The 19837-nt window shown below is 43.0% G+C and overlaps 1 protein-coding gene across 4 annotated transcripts in view; it reads right to left on the reverse strand.

The window, feature by feature from the left end:
• TNPO3 (transportin 3) overlaps positions 1-15039 on the reverse strand; it is a 111207-nt gene extending 96168 nt beyond the window's left edge. For 2 of the 4 annotated variants that reach the window (XM_044388160.3, XM_044388156.3), the window contains exon 1: positions 14865-15039. The gene's annotated coding sequence lies outside the window, so the exon portion shown is untranslated. The remainder of the gene's footprint in view (positions 1-14864) is intronic. The other 2 variants (XM_048212782.2, XM_048212781.2) reach the window with 2 other exon arrangements.
• Positions 15040-19837: the final 4798 nt, after the last annotated feature.

Here is a 19837-nt window from a genome sequence, read left to right on the forward strand (position 1 = left end):
TGAATATACTTAATAGCACCATTCAGTACACTTAAAAATGGTTAAGATGGTAAATTTTATGTAATGGTTTTTTTTTTTTTACCACAACGAAAAGATAATTTAGAAATTTAAATAGAATTGAAAGAAAGCCGTATGATTTGATTAAAGGAAGCAGTTAGTGTGTAGACTCAGCCGACGCTAAAGACACTTCTTGGGTTTAATTTATGGAAATGTTTATATAGTCAGCTTTTAATTAACCTGGGGGGACTTCTCTGCCCAAGAATCATCCCAGTCCCCAGGCCAACAATAAACAGAAACTGAGCCAGAAGAATAAACCGTATGATCTCTGTGAGTTTCTATTATGCCAGGTGGGCCTTTTTGGGTCACCTCCTATTGTGGCCCGGGATTTCAGATGCATTCTAACATGTCACTCAGCATACATCAAGGATTAGGCTTTATTAGGGTAAGGGGAATTTTTTTTTTTCAAGATTTTATTTATTTAACAGAGAGTACAAGCAGGGGGAGCAGCAGACGGAGAGGGAGAAGTAGGCTCCCTGCTGAGCAGGGAGCCCGATGTGGGGCTTGATCCCAGAACCCTGAAATCATGACCTGAGCTGAAGGCAGATGCTTAACCGACTGAGCCTCTCAGGCGCCCCTAGGTAAGGGGGAGTCTTACAAGGCTGGGTCAACAAGCAAAGGAAAGCAGGGGTCTCCCATCCTTCTATTACCCCACAGAGAGGTGCGCTGGGGCCAGGGTGCTCTCCGCTGGATCCATAGAATAAGTCTACGTTCTGTGAAGAGACATTGCCTCTCTGTCCTACCTTGTCCTCACAGTGCTGATGAATCAGGAAGGGGTGAGTTGACAAATGTCTGAGCAAACAAATGGCTTTTGGAGCATTTGGCATACCATTCCGTTCCCCAGGTTCACATAACAAACGTTGAAAGGCTCAGCGCAAAAATCTTGCCCCTGCACTACCTTTGTATCTCCCCTTAACAACAGGTGCACCATGCCCTCAATGTCTAGATACACCAGGGATGGAAGAACAAGACAAAGGAAGATCAATCAGAATTTTTAACACAAGGAGGGCCAGCAGCAACAGATCCCCCCACATAGAGGGAACCACAATGAAGCTATTTCCCAAACAGCCCCAAAGTTCTTTCTCTCCCCAAAACAGCTGTCCACCCAATTTTTGGCAAATCTCCACCCTTGTCCCAAACATACGTAAGTGCAAACACTCCCTCAGGCTTACTACGTGCCAGGAACTGATCCAAACATCTTACATATATTAACTTCTTTAGTCATCACACCAACCCTATGAAGTAAGCACTATTTTTATGCCCATTTTGTTTATTAAATTTTGAGTACCGTTGATGCACAATGTTACATTAGTTTCAGGTGTACAACATAGCGATTTGACAGGTTTATGCACTATACTAGGCTCCCCACAAATGTAGCTACCATCTGTCACCACTCAACGCTATTACACTTTTACAGACTATATTCCTTATGCTGCGCCATTTTGCCCGTTTTATATGTGAGGAAAGTAAGGCACATACAGGTACATGGACTTGCTTATTGCCTCAGAGTCTGTGCTTTTAATCACCAAACTAAACCAGAATTAAGACATTGGGCTGGGTTCTGCCGGAGTCCTAAGCATGCATCATCCCGGGACCTGGGCAGCCTTAGGGACGGCAGCGCCAATGAATGTGGCGGGAAATGGGGCATATCCTAGAATAGAGCAGTGTGGGATGGGAGAACTTGGAGAACATCGGTGAGTGTAAAAGAGCAAAATAAATTTTAGGAAGTACACTTGGGAGGGAGCTTTCAGGTGAAAAAATACTGACATGACAAAGGTGAAACAGCAGAGTATTGTAAAGTTCTTTGGATTCTTTTGAAATAGCTTTCTTTTTTTTTTTAAAGATTTTATTTATTTATTTATTTGACAGAGAGAGAGACAGCCAGCGAGAGAGGGAACATAAGCAGGGGGAGTGGGAGAGGAAGAAGCAGACTCCCAGCGGAGCCTGATGTGGGGCTCGATCCCAGAACGCCGGGACCACGCCCTGAGCCGAAGGCAGATGCTTAACGACTGAACCACCCAGGCGCCCTGATGTATGATTGACATACAATACGTTACACATGTTTAAAGTAGAACTTAACCATTTTTTTTTAAGATTTTATTTATTTATGTGACAGAGAGAGAGAGACAGCCAGCGAGAGAGGGAACACAAGCAGGGGGAGTGGGAGAGGAAGAAGCAGGCTCCCAGTGGAGGAACCCGATGTGGGGCTTGATCCCAGAATGCTGGGATCACGCCCTGAGCTGAAGACAGACGCTTAACGACTGCGCTACCCAGGCGCCCCAGAACTTGACCATTTTCGACGTTTGCATACATCTGTGAAAACACCGCATAGTCAAGATAATGAAAATAAACATCATCACCAACAGTTTCCTTGTGCCCTTTTCTAAACCCTTCTCTCTGCACCTCCCTCCAGACTCTCCCTCTGATAGCCCAGGATCTGCTTTCTGTAACTTTAGATGATTTTACATTTTCTAGAATTTTATATAAATAGATTGTACCATATTTACTCTTTTTTTGGGGGGGTCTGGTTTCTCTCACTTTGTATAATTATTTGAGATTCATCAGGTTGTTGTGTATCAATGGTTTATTCCTCTGATAGGGGACTTATATCTGCAATAGGTAAAGAACTCTTATAACTCACTCATAAAAGACAAATACGCCAATTAAAAATGAGCAAAGGATCTGAACAGACATTTCTCCAAAGAAGATATAGAAATGCACATGGAAAGATACTCGATAACATTAGTCATCAGGGAAATGCAAATCAAAACCATAATGAGATGCTATTTTACACCCATTAGGATGGTTATAATGAAAAGGTCGGGGGCGCCTGGGTGGCTCAGTTCATTAAGCGTCAGACTCTTGATCTCAGCTCAGGTCTCAGGCTCACAGTAGTGAGTTCAAACCCGGAGTTGGGCTCCACGCTGGGTATGGAGCCTACTTTAAAAAAGAAAAAGAAAAAGTCAAATAATAACAAGTGTTGGAGAGTATATGGAGAAATTATAACCCACAAACAACTACCGGTAGGAATGTAAAATGGTGCAACTACTTTGGAAAACACTCTTTCGATTCCTCAAAAAGTCATGCCATTTGACCCAACAATTCCATTGCTAGGTATATACCCAAGAGAAATGAAAACAAATGGGCTCACAACTTATATGTGAATGTTTACAGCAGCAGTATTCACAATAGCCAATATGTGGAAACAACCCAAATGCCTTCCATCTGACGAATGGATAAATAAAATGTAGCATAATCCATATGGCAAGGAATGAAGTACTGATACATGGTACGGCGTGGGTGAATCTTGACAACGTTATGCTAAGTGAGAGAAGCCAGACACACTCACACAAAAAAACACATATCGTGTGATTTCATGTCAATATGAAATGTTCAGAATTGGCAGGTATATAGAGACAGGAAGTAGGTTAGTGGTTGCCTAAGGCTGGGGGTGAGAGCTGGGGGAAATTGAAGGCAATTGCTAAAGAGAACAGGGTTTCTTTGTGGAGTGATGAAAATGTTCTCAAATTGACTGTGGTAATGGTTGTGCAACACAGAACGTATCAAAAACCATGGACTTGTACATTTTACGTGGGTGAAATTTATCGCATGTGAATTATATCTCACTAAGGCTGTTACAAAAATTAATTTATTTCTTTGTATTGATGTGTAGAACTCCATTGTGTGAATATACTTCGGTTTGTCTGTCCATTTAGCTGTTGATGGACATTTGATTTGTTTCCCATTCTTGGCTATTAACAATAAAGTTGCCATGAACATTCCTATGCAAGTCTTTGTATGGAATATGCTTTTTTTTCCCTAGGTAAATGCACAGACATGGAATGGTTGGATCATATGGTAGGTGTATGTGACTTTTTAAGAAACTACCAAACAGTTTTCTGCAGTGGTCGTACTCTTACTTTCCCACCAACAGTTTATGAGTTCTGGTTCTTCTGTATCCTTGTCAACTCTTGGTATGATTGGTCTTTTTATTTTATTTTTTTAAAAGATTTTATGTATATATTTCAGAGAGAGAGAGTGAGAGTGAGTGGGAAGGGGCAGAAGGAGAGAGAATCCCAAGCAGGCTCAATGCCCAGGGCGGAGCCCCATGCAGGGGCTCGATCTCACGACCCTGAGATCACCACCAGAGCCAAAATCAAGTCAGACACTCAATGGACTGAGCCTCCCGTGTACTCCATATGATCTGTCTTTTTCCATCCTCCCCTGCCATATGATCTGTCTTAGTAGTCAGACATCCTACTACGTATGTAGCAATATCTCATTGTGATTTTAATTTGCATTTCCTTAATGACTAAGGATGTTTTAGTGTCTTCTCGTGTGCTTGTCATTCATATATTTTCTTCTTTTTTTTTTAAAGATTTTTTTTTTTAATTTTCAAGTAATCTCTACACCCAGCATGGGACTCAAACTCACAACCCAGAGATCAAGAGTCACATGCTCTCCCAACTGAGCCAGCCAGGCACCCCTCATCCATATATTTTCTTTGGTGAAATATCTGTTCATCTCTTTTCTCCACTTACAAAAAATTGAGTTGTCTGTTTCATTATGGAGTTTTCAAAGTTTTTTATATACTCTGTGCACAAGTTTTCTATCAGATATACATTTTGCAAATATTTTTTCCCAGTCTGTGATTTGTCTTTTCATTCTTCTCACAGTGTCCTTATAAGAACGGAAGGGTTTTTTGGTGGGTTTTTTTTTTTCAGTTTATTTTTAGAACAGAAGTTTTAATTTTGATAAAGTCCAATTTACCAATCTTTTATAGATTGTGGCATATCTACAAAATCTTTGTTTAATCAGAGGTCACAAAGATTTTCTCCTATGTTTTCTTCTAGTAGTTTTATAGTTTTAGATTTTATATTTAGGTCTGTGATCTATTTTGACTTACTTTTTGTGTATGGTTTGAAGTATGGATTGAAGTTCATTTTTTTTTAAAGATTTTATTTATTTATTTGACAGAGAGAGAGAGAGCCAGCGAGAGAGGGAACACAAGCAGGGGGAGTGGGAGAGGAAGAAGCAGGCTCCCAGTGGAGCAGAGGAGCCCGACGTGGGGCTCGATCCCAGCACTCTGGGATCACGCCCTGAGCTGAAGGCAGAAGCTTAATGACTGAGCCACCCAGGAGCCCCTGAAGTTCATTTTTTACATATGAATATCCAATCATTCATTGAAACAACTATCCTTTCCCTATTGAGTTGCCTTTAAATCTTTTTCAAAAATCAATTTTTCTCATTATATACGTAAATTTTTTTCGCTATTCACTTCCGTGATCTATCTTGAGGTCAATTGCACACGCTCTTAATTACTATCGTTTTATAAGAAGTCTTGTTAGGTTAACTCTCCAGTAACGTTAGCTCTCCAACTTTGTTATTCTCTTTCAAAGTTGTTTTGGCTATTCTAGATCTTTTTCATTTTCAAATGAATTTTAGTTGTCAATTTCTACATTTTTTTTTCATGTGGCGAAGAGACAGAAATATAGCTTGTTAATGAAAAACACAGGGGTCTGAGGTCAGTCGGCTTAGGCTCAGGACCCAGCTTTATCTCTTCATAGCTGTCTGACTTTGGGCAAGTTACCTAACTTCTCTGCAACTCGGTTTCTCATTCATACAGCTGAGATGATAACATTAACAGTCTCATGGGGCTGTAATGGGGCTTAAGTGAAACAACACATATAATGCTGAGGGACTGGAAAAGCAGACAACGGGCAGACCGTATATGACAATAGAACTCTGACCCACAGCCTCTGCAGAGGCTAGCCTAAGAAGCCAAGTCACAACCTCTGTGGCAACTGGCCCAGAACAGTCAGGACTTGACCAAGTCAGTATCAACTTCCCGAATTTTTGCCCTGGCTTCCAGCTCAAACCAAGCAGAGAAAGGCAAATATGATCCCCAAACCAATCACATAAGGTGCCCCATTTCTAGTCAACCCACCTCCAGCTTCCCCATGCCAAGCACCTCCCACCAGGGCACATCCGAACCCTCCCCTTGTCACTATAAAGCTTTTCCACTCCCCTGCCTGCCTTGGACTCTACCAAATGCAAATGACGGTGGCTGACTCCGGCTGTGGCAAAGCCTTGAATAAATGGCTTCCGTTTCTTCTCGTTTGGGTGATCTTCATTTATTTCCACAGCGCTTAACACTGTGTTTTGGGTTTCATGGGTGCCCAATAAATTTTATACAGAGTGGCAGAATTGTTTTGTCAAATGAAATTTGAGACAGAATCCCAATATATAAAACAGACAAAAGTGGCTTTCAATAATTTATCTAAGTCAGCCAGTACTAACAATGGGATTTTCATGGTGATCTCAGTAATATTAACAGGGGATAATGAGTGACAGTTGTAGACACAGTATTTTAAAAAATCCTGGTTCATGGGAGCCTGGGTGGCTCAGCCCCGTTAAGCGTCTGACTGGCTCACGTCGTGATCCCAGCGTCCAGGGTTCGAGCTCAGCAGGGAATTTGCTTCTCCCTCTGCCTCCCACCCTCCCCGTCGCTCATGTGCACACGCTCTCTCTCTCTCAAATAAAATCTTAAAAAAAAAAAATCCTAATACACACCATGAAAGTGGCAAATGGTAACAGCTTTTTTTTTTTTTTTCTTTTAAGCAGATCACCTTCCCATCAAGTATTTGCAGAACCCCCAATACACCTCTTCAAAACTCTGGGGCTCTCAAGACTATAGAGTAAAAACTGCAGGTGTGAAGTCCAGGCTCAGGGTCTTGATTTAAGTGGTAGGGACGCTTTCAACCATCTGGGTAACATAGGGCAAGTCGCTTGACCTTTGTCTGAGTTTGGTTTCTTCCCCTGCAATTTGAGGAGGCTGAACTAAACCAGAACTCAAAAGTTAGTGCGCATCACCACCAGTGTGTAGTGAAAGGGGACTACGGTATGTGTGCCTTTTTTAAAAATGCCAAGTTTCTGGTCCACCTAGTGGCTGTAGCTCAGTAAATCTGGTGTGGCGCCCTGGAATCTACATTTTAAAGAAGCACCCACGTGATTTGGATGCTGGCAATCCATGCGCGCAGCTGGAGAGACCCGGGGAGTAATCGGTCTTTTAGGTGCCCCCTGCGCTCGGGAGGAGTTGGTGAAGTCTCAGGGACGGAACAAGGGGAGAGGAAGTGGAGGGGAAAACCGCTCAACAGTCAGAGAAAATGTTGATGGGGAGTGTTTTAAAAAAGCCCATTGTATCAATATTCCCTTTTTGAAAGCCCTCACGACTCTGGTCCGGAGTGAGTTGGATTCCTGGCGTTGGTCTTCGAGCCCTTGCGAAGACAATGCATATTTTATTCTTCGCTAGCGCACAGAACAAAGCGCTCCCGTTAACTTCCCAACCCTATGCCCCAGATTTGAATACACCAGAGATGAACTGCAACATGCAAAATGCCTCCCTGCTCTCCGGCTCCACGGTTTCCCCATGGGTCGCTTGGGGTGGGAGAAGACAAAGGGGTATTTGGACAGTCTGGGCTCTGGTTCTCAGAACCAGATTAAACTCTTGGCCACCCCTCAGCCCCGCGGAGCCGAATCCAGTCAATCCCACAGTTGACCCCCAAACTCAGCGTGGCCATACCGCCCTCTTGCGGCAGAAAGCGGGACTCCGCCCGGCGGGGAGAACAAACAAAAGTTGGGTAAGAGAAGAAAAATACCACCAGAGACACACTCTCCATTGTCTCTTTCTACTTTACCTATCCTTTCTGCATCCCCAAACCAGTCCTCCCACTTATTCTTGCCCTCTATTAATAACTGATTTCTATGCCTTGCAGTTTACAGGGTGTTTTCACAAATATCCTCGCATGTGATCCATTCTCACTCCCTTTTCACATCTCCTCTCAGCCCCTTAGAGAACGAGAAGGAAAAACTGAAAAATAACAACTATGTAAATGCCTTTCTTGTATTTTGCATAAGTGTAGCCCTGACCACACCCTTATTCTTGGGTTGCAGGACCTTGGAGCTGTGTTCATGATCTTGACCCCTGGAAGAGCCCATTACGTTTGTTCTGCTTTGTGGTCACAAACAGAGCCTTAAACTTGCCAGGGCTTGATCACTAGGAAGAAAGAAGCAAATGATGGGACTAAAGCAGCACAGGCCTGGATAAACAATTACTTTTTTTGTTTAACTTTTTAAAAATTAATCATTTATAATAAGAATAGAGAAATGCACAAGCCATAAATGTACAGTTTGATTCATTTTAACAAATTGAGCGTACCGTGTAACCTGCGTCCAGACAGGAAGCAGAACATGACCAGCGCTCCCTAATGTCCTCCTCATGACCCCATCCAGTCCCGACTCCCCCCCAAGGTAACCACTATTCTGCTTTTAGCACCAAAGATTAATTTTGTCTGCTTTGGATTTCATATAATTGGAATCAAACAGTAAGCACTCACGGATATGACCTTTGCTGAGCGTTGTGAAATTAATCCGTGTGGTTGCACATGGCCCATCCTCGTTACCATGGTATACCATTGTAGAAATATACCACAATCTGTCCCTTTTATTGATGGTAGACATTTGGGGTATATCCAGTTTGGGGCTACTATAAGAATGCTTCTGTGAACATTCTTGTCCATAGCTTTTAGGAAATGTATATACACATTTGGATTGGCTTTATAACTGGTAGTGGAATTGCCAGTCATAGGATTGCTTTAATTGATACTGCCAAACAGATGTCAGTAGTGTTGCACTAATTTACACTCCCATCACCAATGTGTGAGTTTCCATTGCTTTGTATTCTTGACAGTGTCGGGATATTGTTTTTCATCTTAGTCATCCTGGTGGGTGGGTAATGGTATTATTACCTTGTAGTTTTCATTTCCATTTCCATGATGACTAATGAAGTTGAGCACCTTTTCAAGAGCTTGTCAGCCATTTGGTTTGGATATCTTCTTTTGTCAAGTACCCAGTGAAAGCTTTAAGGCAAACAACTTAAAAGCCTACATTACCCCACCAGGAATGATAAGAGCATTGTTAAGTATTCAATTTAATCCCAAATAAGCATGTCCTATTCATGGCAACATTGAGAAATATTCCTTATGCTTGTATTTACATGATGTCATTTGGTTAATACAAGTTCTCTGAGAAGTAGAAGGAGAGCGTTATGCTTGTTTTACAGAGGGGGAAACCACCTCTGGGAAATTGTAACATGCCTCAGATCAGCGGAAAAACCAAGCTCTTCCAGCAAAATTTTGCTGTTTCCTGGTTAAGCGTTCATTCCACTACAGTGGTTCTCAAACCCATTTAATCTCCCCATCTTTTATAACAAATATTTTATATCACCCACTGTGGTGGGTGAAATTAAATCTACAGCTATTTTACAAAGAAATTAAATGAAATTAAATCTATAGATACTTTCAAAAGATAATATGCCTACAGTATAAAGGAGAAATAAAAGAACTGTCATTTGAGCGCCTGGGTGGCTCAGTCGGTTAAGTGACTGCCTTAGGCTCAGGTCATGATCCTGGAGTTCCAGGACTGAGTCCCACATCGGGCTCTCTGCTCAGCAGGGAGTCTGCTTCTTCCTCTGACCCTCCCTCCTCTCGTGCTTTTTCTCTCTCACTCTCTCTCTCAAATAAATAAAATCTTAAAGAAAAAAGAACTTGTGATTTATAACAAATAATTACTATAATTACAAATATAATAATAATAAGTGCCCAGGACAACTAAACTAGAATATATAATGAAATAATTGATGCTTACCCCTAAGAGCAAACTCACTTTAAATTCAAACAGCCACAAATAAGACAAATACAAGTGGTCATCCTGACAACCCTGACCCCACACATCGCTGTTCCTGACATGCTTTTCCAAATTGACAAATAACTTTAGGTAAAATTCTGAACAAGATAAAGTACAATCATCCTTAACTTATATAGTAGTTTATTCCTGAGAAAGTCACTGTATTTCTAAACCGTGTAAAAAATATTTTGTGTTTATTTACAAAAGGAGTTAGGTTTTACACCAGATAATGAATATCTGAGGATACATTTAAATATTGGACCGCATGCAGGCCAATTCTTCATTTGGGGGATTACCACGCTTGTTACGGGACAACTTAGCAGTCTTGGTTCATGTCCTCCACATGGCAATAATGTCCCTCAATCATCGTGACGACCTAAGACTCCTTGGAGCAGTACTGCCCCTACCGAGAACACAACACTACATGCCCTGTGTAGCAAAGCCCCTGCCTGAAATACGGAATGCGACCAAGAAGCTGGGCTGTGGACCAGGAAAGACCTGGCTTCAGCACTCAGCCAAACTTACTCTGTTGAGACCTTGAGCAAGTCACCTAATATCTCTGAGTTTAGTGTCTCCAGGTAGGAGGTTGGCTTCTGTATCCTGGAGCAGCAGCAGCCCTGCCGTGATGTTTCTCGCACCTGTTGCATGGAGAGAGCCTCTGTCCCTTACACTCCCAGCCGATCTCCACCCTGCCCCGCCCTATGTTGGCAGCGCTTTGCAAGGTTGACCAGTTACTCCTGCATAGGGCGCTTTTTTTTTTTTTAAAAGATTTTATTTATTTATTTGACAGAGATAAAGACAGCCAGCGAGAGAGGGAACACAAGCAGGGGGAGTGGGAGAGGAAGAAGCAGGCTCATAGCGGAGGAGCCTGATGTGGGGCTCGATCCCACAACGCCAGGATCACGCCCTGAGCCGAAGGCAGACGCTTAATCGCTGTGCCACCCAGGCGCCCCTTGCATAGGGCTTTTGATCGCCCCAGTCCCTGTTGATAAATATGTTCAGCAGTAGATCATATGGAAGATATTAGCATGAATTCTCAGAAAAGAAGTATCAAAATACATATCTATCGCCTTAGTAGAAAATATTCCTTAAGGCCTTAGCTATTGAAAAAATACACTATTTGACATGTTCCCAAGTCTGAATGAATTACCACATCATAGCCCAAAACTTGGTAGATATAACACCTTCCTATTGGAATCCCAACTGCAGGCCTTGCTAACACATGCCTTTTTTTAAATTGGTGATAATTGACTGCCTGAAAAAAATAGAAATCAAATTAGTGTGTAAGATCACAGTGGATTCAGAAGTAGAGCCTAGTTTCAAAGGCGCAGGAGCGCAGAAAGTGAACATCACGTGATCATATATAAAGTATACTCTAGTCTTTTTAATCGCACGAACTTATACAGATACAAAATTAACATGTGTTGGAGATTTTATTCAACTTGTTAATTAGTGAAGGAACCAGTAAAATGTTAAAAGCATTTCAAATGAGAATTTGACACACCGGACAATGTATTTTTATAGTTCTTTGAACAGAAACTGTATTACTATGGACAAGAAACATCTGTATGGCTATCAATTTTCCGCAATTTAACTTCTATCGGTACAGGTGGTAAAACAACCTGGTATCAGTTTCCTATTGCTCCTGTAACAAATTAGCACAAAGGTAGTAACTTCAAATAACACACACTTACCACCTTACAGTCAGGTGGAGTATCTTACGGTTGTAGGTCAGAAGTCTAACATGGGTTTCACTTGGCTAAACTCAAGATGTCCTCACCCCTGTGTTCCTTCTGGACGCTCTAGGGGAGATTCATGTCTTTTAGAGGCCAGCCCCATTCCTTGGCACCTGGTCACCTCCTTCCATCTTCAAAGTCAATACTAATTAATGGTCAGTTGAGACTTTTTCACTCTGCAACACCCCGGATTCTTGATTCCATTGTCACATCTCTGGCTCTCACCTCCTACCTCCCTCTTTCACTTATATGGATCCTTATGATTATATTGGGCTCACCTGGATAATCCAGGATAATCTCCCATCTCGAGATCTACCAGTGGTGCAAACTCCTATAGAAACAGATAATCCCTTAAAACTCTGAGAGGCTACACCCTGCAGTCCCCTGAAAGGACACCAATAATCTCTTTTACTCTTTTTCCCAGTCTCAGACAATTTTTCCTGATGATGCCAAGGCTTATAACAAGGGTGACTATGCAAATCACAGGGTCAGGCAGCCCTGGGATCACAGTCCCTGAGCAGAGAAGCAGCTACTCCTTTAATTGGGCCATGGTCACTGTCCCTGCCCAGCTGACTTGGCTCATTTCCCTCGGCCTGTGCTAGCATTTGAGTTTTCCAAACCTGGTTACTGATTGATCAAATTCCCTTTCCTCCACCCTGGAGGGATGCGAACAGAGCAGAAACATTTAGTCCACAAACTGGGCAAAAGGAGACAACGAGGGGAAATAGGCATATGGTGGGGCACAGACAAAGCCAAGGCTTATGATTTTATGTCCACCTGGCATTGTCCCAGTGTTGGGGCAGGGAGTGGGGACAAAAGAGAGTGGAGGAGGTGTCTCTCCACACTGTCCTCTTCCTCCCCACCGTTTGGCTTTCATGGCATAAGGGGGAGCCAAGACTTGCCCTGTCACAAGTCCAAGTTGTCTTCAGGCTATTAACTAGATGGCCACAGTGCCACGGGAAGTAGCTGGCCAGTCTGCATCAATACAACAATTTTCAGACTGCTCCTGCTCAAAGTCTTGTTTACACTGAATTTTCACATGGCTTAGTTTCTCATCTCATCTCTCCTAAGGAAATCCTCTTAAATAAATGGCAATTAACCAAGACAGAATGAGGAGCTGCCTGACAGAGGCCAGAAGGTCCCTCGGCCAAAGCCAAAGTAACTCGTTCCTTCCCCCCGGTGAACACTGACTTAGCCTCCGCTGAATGCAAGGCTCCAGGTTAGGCTCTGATGAAGATATAAGCAAGTCCTGCCTTCAAAGAGTTCCAATCTAGGGGTAGAGAGGTAAGGGCGAAGTCATGCGTCCAAAAGCAAAGAAGGGGGAGAAAGAGTTCTGGACAAATGGGATAGCAGTAGAGAAAATGCACAGATGTGGACACAGAGGATGTGTTCTTGGCTGAGAACTTCAGAGAGAAAGAAGTTCAATGCATTAGCTCAAGCTCAGGACAAACGGCCCAATGTCATGCAGATGAGACTGGAGGAGGGGAGGAGGACCGGATTAATATGTGTGTGTCTTCAATCTTCACCGAGTCCTTTGTTCACTAGGTATTTACTTAGCACTCTAATGCATCCAATACTGAGTCAAGCACTGCTAACACAAACAAAAATGAATAAGAAATGGCACTACCTTCAATAAACCACAGTCTAGGGATGTGCAAACAAGTGCTTTCAGTAGTGTGAAACTGAGCGCAGAAAGAGATATGCTTAAGAGACCCAGAGTCTGCTCACAGGAGCAGGGGAGAGGAAGGAGGGCCACTCGGAAGGTTTTGCAAAGGAGCCCTATAATTAGAAATCCTGCCTGGGTAGCAAGTAGAAGACAAGAGAAATTATAGAATGACCACTCATAGTCTACAAGGACGGTCTATGATTATAGACGCTCCGAAGGCGCAAAGCTCATCACGTCCAGTCTGATTGGGCCCTTGATGGCTTTGGTTCCCATTGCATCAAGACAATGTGAGGCTAAATTTAAACCCTGTACAAATTCATTTCTCTTCTGCTCCATTCACTCGCCTCCTGCATTACATGCCTCGGACTGGTTTCTCTCTGCCCTGCGGCTCTGCCATGTAGCCCATGATTTGGTTTCTCCCAGCTTTTGACCTTGGACCCACTGCCTGGCTGCAGTTCTTTAAATGCTGATTCTATGAAAGGCCTTCGGGTCATGTCAGCTGCCTCTACCAGTTACTCAGTAACTAACTCGCACACTCGGAGATTCCCAGTCAGGCGAGAAGGAAGAGCTTACAGGCACTCTGCATTCGCTCTGCTTGGCTAACTTGGCATTGTAAAGAAAGTTTCTCCTTCCAGAGGTGAATTCCAGCCTTTACAGCCAGTGGAGCCAACAGTTCTGAGCCTCTAAGTGTCATTACCATCCTCCCTCAATGTTGGCCAAATGCAGTGTCCTCTCCCCGCCCTCCCAACTACGCCAAAGACCCTGCAGTTTCACGGCACCCTACTGTGGCTGCACAATTTTTTGACCCTCCAGGTCCCATGTTTTTTGCACAGGGAAAATCATAAAATGATTTCGGTGTTCCTGTCCTACTGGGAATCTCTGAAAGGGCTTGTGCCCCTCATGTAGCCAGAAAGACTCTGCCCAGAATCCACTCTGCTAGATTCCTCATGGGACCACTTAAAATAAAAAAGACCCTGGCAGGCATGGGCCAATGGCCACTTTGGCTAAGGCAGGGCTTAGTGAGCCTCTTTTTCATGGAATTCTGCTTCCTGGCTCTGGATTTGACCTGAGTGCAAATTTCCAGGAAGTATCGAACGTCATGATGCTATTAATCAGCTCGGCTGCTAAAGGAGGTGGCTTTACAGAAATGGTGGCCCTGAGGTTGTGACAAAGAAGTACGCTATCTGTCTCCACCTGCCCACGAGTCTGGCCAAGTCCAGAACCTGGCCGGGGCCTGTCCACAGCAGGGAGACCCATGGGGACCCCTTGAGCTGTGTGTGCGCAACCATAGAGGTTAAGTGTTGTTTAAGTGTAGATGGAGCTTGCTGTATGCTCCCCCTTAAATGACCTGTCAGGCCCAATCCTATTAATACCTTCCTCTTTTTCTTCATGCCTCACTATTTATCTGTAGGAATTTATCCATGGTTCCAGCCACAGAGGTTTCTAGGTAGTGAGCCACCTTAATGAACAGGGCCAGTCCAGTGGGCCCAGATCCAGTACATTCTGGTCTTGGTGAATGTCAATACCAGATGTGCTCTCCTGGGGATGAAAGGTACAAAAGGGTTTTTTTTCCACGTGAGACCCCATGACAGCTGGTCATGGAACTTACGAAGCCAGGGGCATTTTAATCACGCGCTGGTCATAATGGTGCTGGTACTTACCTGTTTCAAGATGCCAAGGTAGTGCCCTGAGACCTCAGGTGGCAGCCCCTCCTCGGCTACCTGCTGCTTTCCAAGCCTCATAGTTAGGTGCACGACCACCTCCACCACCACCACCCGCTCCGTCTCATTCCACTTCCTGAAACCCTCTTTCGTCTGACTCATCCCACCACTGGCCAAACCCATGAGGAGTAAACAACTCATGGGACGGTGACTGTCTGTGTCATCACCCTGTGCCTACTGGGCTCGTGTTTATATAAAACATCCAGCACAAGGGAGAGCAGAGAGCAGACTCTTTTTAAACAGTGTTTATTTCCATTATCATTATGCTATGTGACGATCCCTAAATATAGTTTCAAAATTCCAGGATCATCTTTCTTCTAATCGTCAGTTGAATATCCTCCTTCGGCGTCTTGCCCTGACTTCCAGTCCAACATGATTAAAACTGAACATACGCCCTGCAAATCACGGTTTTCCTTCCTACTTCTCTCTTTCTCTTACCATTCTCTCAGTCTTTGGGATTAAAAACGGAGAGTCCTCGCTCCGGATCCTCACTAACAACCATCTGTCATGTTTTATCAGTTACCTGATACTTCAGATTCTTTTCAAATGCTTCCCTAACCCAGCAGTTCTCAACCCTGGTTGTACATTAGAATTATTAGAGGAACAGTCTTAAAATACAGACGAGGGTCACGTCTGGGGCTACCTCCCCCATACAGTTGTGCAGATGGTTCAATGCACAAGGGGGAGTGGGGGGTCCGTCCAGTTCATGTGCTGCTTGTGAAGGCATTGGAGCTACCTCTGATGGCAGAAAGGGAAGCCTTTTGAACTCGCACAAAAGCACTGTATGGCCCAAGAAAGCCCTTTGAACTCACATAAAGGCGCTGTGCAGGCCAAGAAGGCCCTGGCCATCCCGCTGAAATTCTGATTCAGCCAACCTTGGGATCTATATTTAAAATAATTCCCATGAAATCGAAAAACTTTACCCCTAAATAGCTACATTCCTTTCTCTCTCTTTTTCACGTTATTATTGTTAGACGTATTACTTCTACGTGTGTTATAGACCAACGATACATTCTTATCATCATTACTTTTAAAGGAGCTTGAGAAGGAGAACAAGTATGTAATTACAGAGTTTGTTATATTCACCTTCTGATTTACCCTCCCTGTTTCTCTCTATTTCTTCCTATGGATTTGAATTACTATCTGGTGTCATGTCCTTACTTCAGCATAGCTCTGCTCCCACCTGTCTCCTTTGTGCTATTATTGTCAAATAGATTACTTTTTTTTTCATGTCATAGGCCCAACAATGTATTTTTATACATTTTATTTTATGTCATTGCTTTTTTAGAAAAAAGAAGGATAACTCCATACCATAAAATTCACCCTTTGATGACCCTCGATGACTAGGGCTTGTTGGTCATTTGTCTATCTTGTCTATTCAGAGCCTTTGCCCATTTTTAAATTGGGTCATTAGTCTTTTGACTGGTGAGTTGTAGGAGTTCTTTAAATATTTTATGTACAAGTCATCTATCAGATATGTGATTTGCAAATATTTTCTCTCATTGTGGTACACTGTCTTTTCACTTTCTTGATGGTGTTCTTTAAAGTACAAAAGGTTTACATTTTATCTATTCTTCATATAAATAAATTTACCTAGTTTGTTTTGTTTTGTTTTTAGAGAGAGAAGTGGGAAGGCCAGAGGGAGAGGGAGAGAGAGAGAGAGAAAATCTTAAGCAGGCTCAGAGCCTGATGCGGGGCTCAATCTCACAACCCCGAGATCAGGACCTGAGCCGAAATCAAGAGTCGCTGCTTAGCCAACTGAGCCACCCAGTCACTCCTAAATTTATCTAGTTTTAATAATTTTATCTATTTTTTTCTTGTTGCTTGTGCTTCTGGTGTCATATTTAAGAACTCACTGGCTAGTCCAAACTCATGAAAATTTACCCTTATGTGTTCTTATAAAAGTTTCATAATTTTAGCCCTTATATGTAGGTCTTTGATCCATTTTGAGTTAATTTTTGTATGTGGTGGGAGGTTGGGGTCCAGCTTTATTCTTTTGCATGTACATATATAATTGTCTCAGCACCATTTGTCGAAAAGACTATTTTTTCCCCATCGAATGGTCTTAGGACTTGTATTCATTTCCTAGCGCGGCCACAAGCGATTATCACTGAGTGGCTTGAAACAACAGACATTTTTTTTCTCACAGTTCAGGTGACCGTATATCAAACATCATGGTATCAGTAGGGTTGACTGCTCCAGAGGCTTTGAGGGGAAAACCGTCCTAGCTTCTAGTGGCTGCTGGCCATCCTCAGTGCTCTTTGGCTTATTGCTGCATCACTTCAATATCTGCCTCCACAGTCACATTACGCTCTTCCTGTGTATCCGTGTCTCTATGTGTCCTTTCTTCTTATAAGGACACTAGTCTTTGGATTTAGGACCCATTCCTATCCAGTATGATAACATCTTAACTTAACTAATGATATCTTCAAAGGCCCTATTTCCAAATAAAACCACATTCTGAGGCTCTGGTGGACATGAATTTTTTGGAGGGGGACACTATTCAATCTAATACAGTCCACCCTCTGGTTGCCCGAGTTCACATCCATCCCATGTGCAAAATACATTCACTCCATTCCAAGACCTCCAAAAGCCTTAACCCACCCAGCAACCCATAAGTCCCAAATGTCATCTAAATATCAACTCAAAAACTCCCACTCATCACCTAAATTATCTAAACAAGGGGTGCCTGGGTGGCTCAGTTGGTTAAGCGTCTGCTTTCGGCTGGGGTAACGATCCCAGAATTCTAGGATCGAGCCCCGCATCGGGCTCCCTGCTCACTGGGGAGTCTGCTTCTCCCTCTCCCGATCCCCCTGCTTGTACTCTCTCTCTTTCTCTGTCACATAAATAAATAAAATCTTTAAAAAATAAAAATAAATTATCTAAACAAGTATGGGTGAGACTCTGAATATGGTCCACTCTGGGGTACAATTCCTCTCAGTTCACAAACCTGTAAAACCTAGAAAATAAGCCATCTGCTTCCAAAATCCAATGGTGCAACAGGCATAGGAGAGAATTTCCTTTCTGAAAGGGAGAGAAATGGAAAGGACAAAAAGGATATTGATCTAAAGCAAGTTTGCAACCCAGCACGGCAAATTCCATTAAGTTTCCAAACCTAATCCTCTGTGACTCGATGCTCTGCCCTCTGGGTTCCCCAGGATGAGCCGCCCTCTCTGGCCTCTGCCTCCATATCCCTGCCCTCAGATTCATTCTCCCCCATCATCTCATCTCTGTCCCTTTCAATCCAGGCTGGCAGTGTTTCTGCTGGTATAAAATGTTCAAAAACCTTGTCAGTCTTCTCTGATGTTGAGAAGATCCATGCCATTAGACCCCATTGTTCATCATGGAGTCTTCTTGGAAAACCCATCTCTATTCCTTGGCTTCATCTGAGATGGTTGATCAGCTCCGTAAGTCACATGACTAATCTCTTTAGCAAATGGTTGTCTAGGTACTGTTGGTGTTCCCTCTAGGGCATGTTCTCTCATCTTTTGCAATGTAGATGGACTAAATTGTCAAGCTCTGGTTCCTTTTTGTTTAATGGTTCCTTTTTCGATTTATCTTTTCCTTTTGCATTTTGCTAAAAGCAACAAGAAGAAACTAGGCCACATCTTGGATGTGTAGAGCAGTGCTTTTCATCAAATTTGGGAAGTTTTCACTCATTATTTCTTTGGCTATTTTTTTTCGGTCTCTCCTCTCCTGGTACTGCCATTATATATATGTTGGTGCACTTAATGATATCCTACATTTTTCTGCGGCCCTATTCATTTTTATTCACTCTTTTTTCTCTTTGTTCTTACAATTGCATAATCTCTATTGATCTATCTGCAAATTCACTGATTTTTACTTCTGACAGATCAAATCTGTTGAGTCCCTCTTGTGAATTTTTCATTTTGGTTATTGTTCTTCTCAACTCCAGAATTTCCATTGATTCTTATGATTTCTGTCTCTATTAATAGTCTCTATTTGACGAGACATTGTCATCATATCTTTCTTTAAATGTAAGCATGGTTTTCTCTAGCTTTTTTTAAAGATTTTTAAAATTTATTTATTCATTTTAGAGAGAGAGAGAGAGAGCACGAGCAGTGGGGAGGGTCAGAGGGAGAGGGAGAAGCAGACTCCCCGCTGAGCAGGGAGCCTGACCCGGGGCTCAATCCTAGGGCCCTGGGATCATGACCAGAGCCAAAGACAGATGCTTAATGGCCTGAGCCACCCAGGCGCCCCAGTTTTCTCTAGCTTTTTGAACATATTTATAATAAATGCTTTGAAGTTTTTTTGGCTAAGTGCATCACCTGAGCCCCTCATGGCAGTTTCCTTTACCTGCTTTCCCCCCTGTTGTTTTACATGTCTCATAATCTTTTATTGAGAAGTAGACACCTAGTAGCAACTAGAGATGGTGACTTCCCGTCCAGAATAATGTGCTATTGTTATTTGCTTTGTCATTTGTTTATTGGTTTCATGACTTGGCTGAACTAATTCTGCGTCTATTTCCCTTGTGGTGTGCAGCCTTTGGTGCCTCTGCTCAGATATTTACCCCTTGTTTTTATCTTTTAGCCTGGCTACCTACAGGTCACCCTGGGTGGCATAATGCACTTATCGGTCACAGGTTGTACTTAAGGTTCCTTAGTTTCATTTTTACATTTTATTGTTGGACATGTGTTTGGCTTGGAGGCTGTGGTCACAGTTCAGGTAGGTTGTTTTTGTTTTTGTTTTTGTTTTCCCCGTGTCTATTCAGGGCCTGGTAGCTTGAATGTTCCCTCTCTGATCACTCCTGAGAGGCTGCAGCCTTGGCCATGCCCACATGTTGGGCATGTCCCGACTGCCAGGAATGGGTGATTTTACTTGGAAGTCTTATCTCCTGGGAGTTGCTGGTCAGAGTAGCATATTGCTCAGTCATCGTTTGGTCAGAGATTGTG

Source organism: Ursus arctos, unplaced genomic scaffold (assembly GCF_023065955.2).
Source record: "Ursus arctos isolate Adak ecotype North America unplaced genomic scaffold, UrsArc2.0 scaffold_3, whole genome shotgun sequence".
Lineage (NCBI taxonomy): Eukaryota > Metazoa > Chordata > Mammalia > Carnivora > Ursidae > Ursus > Ursus arctos.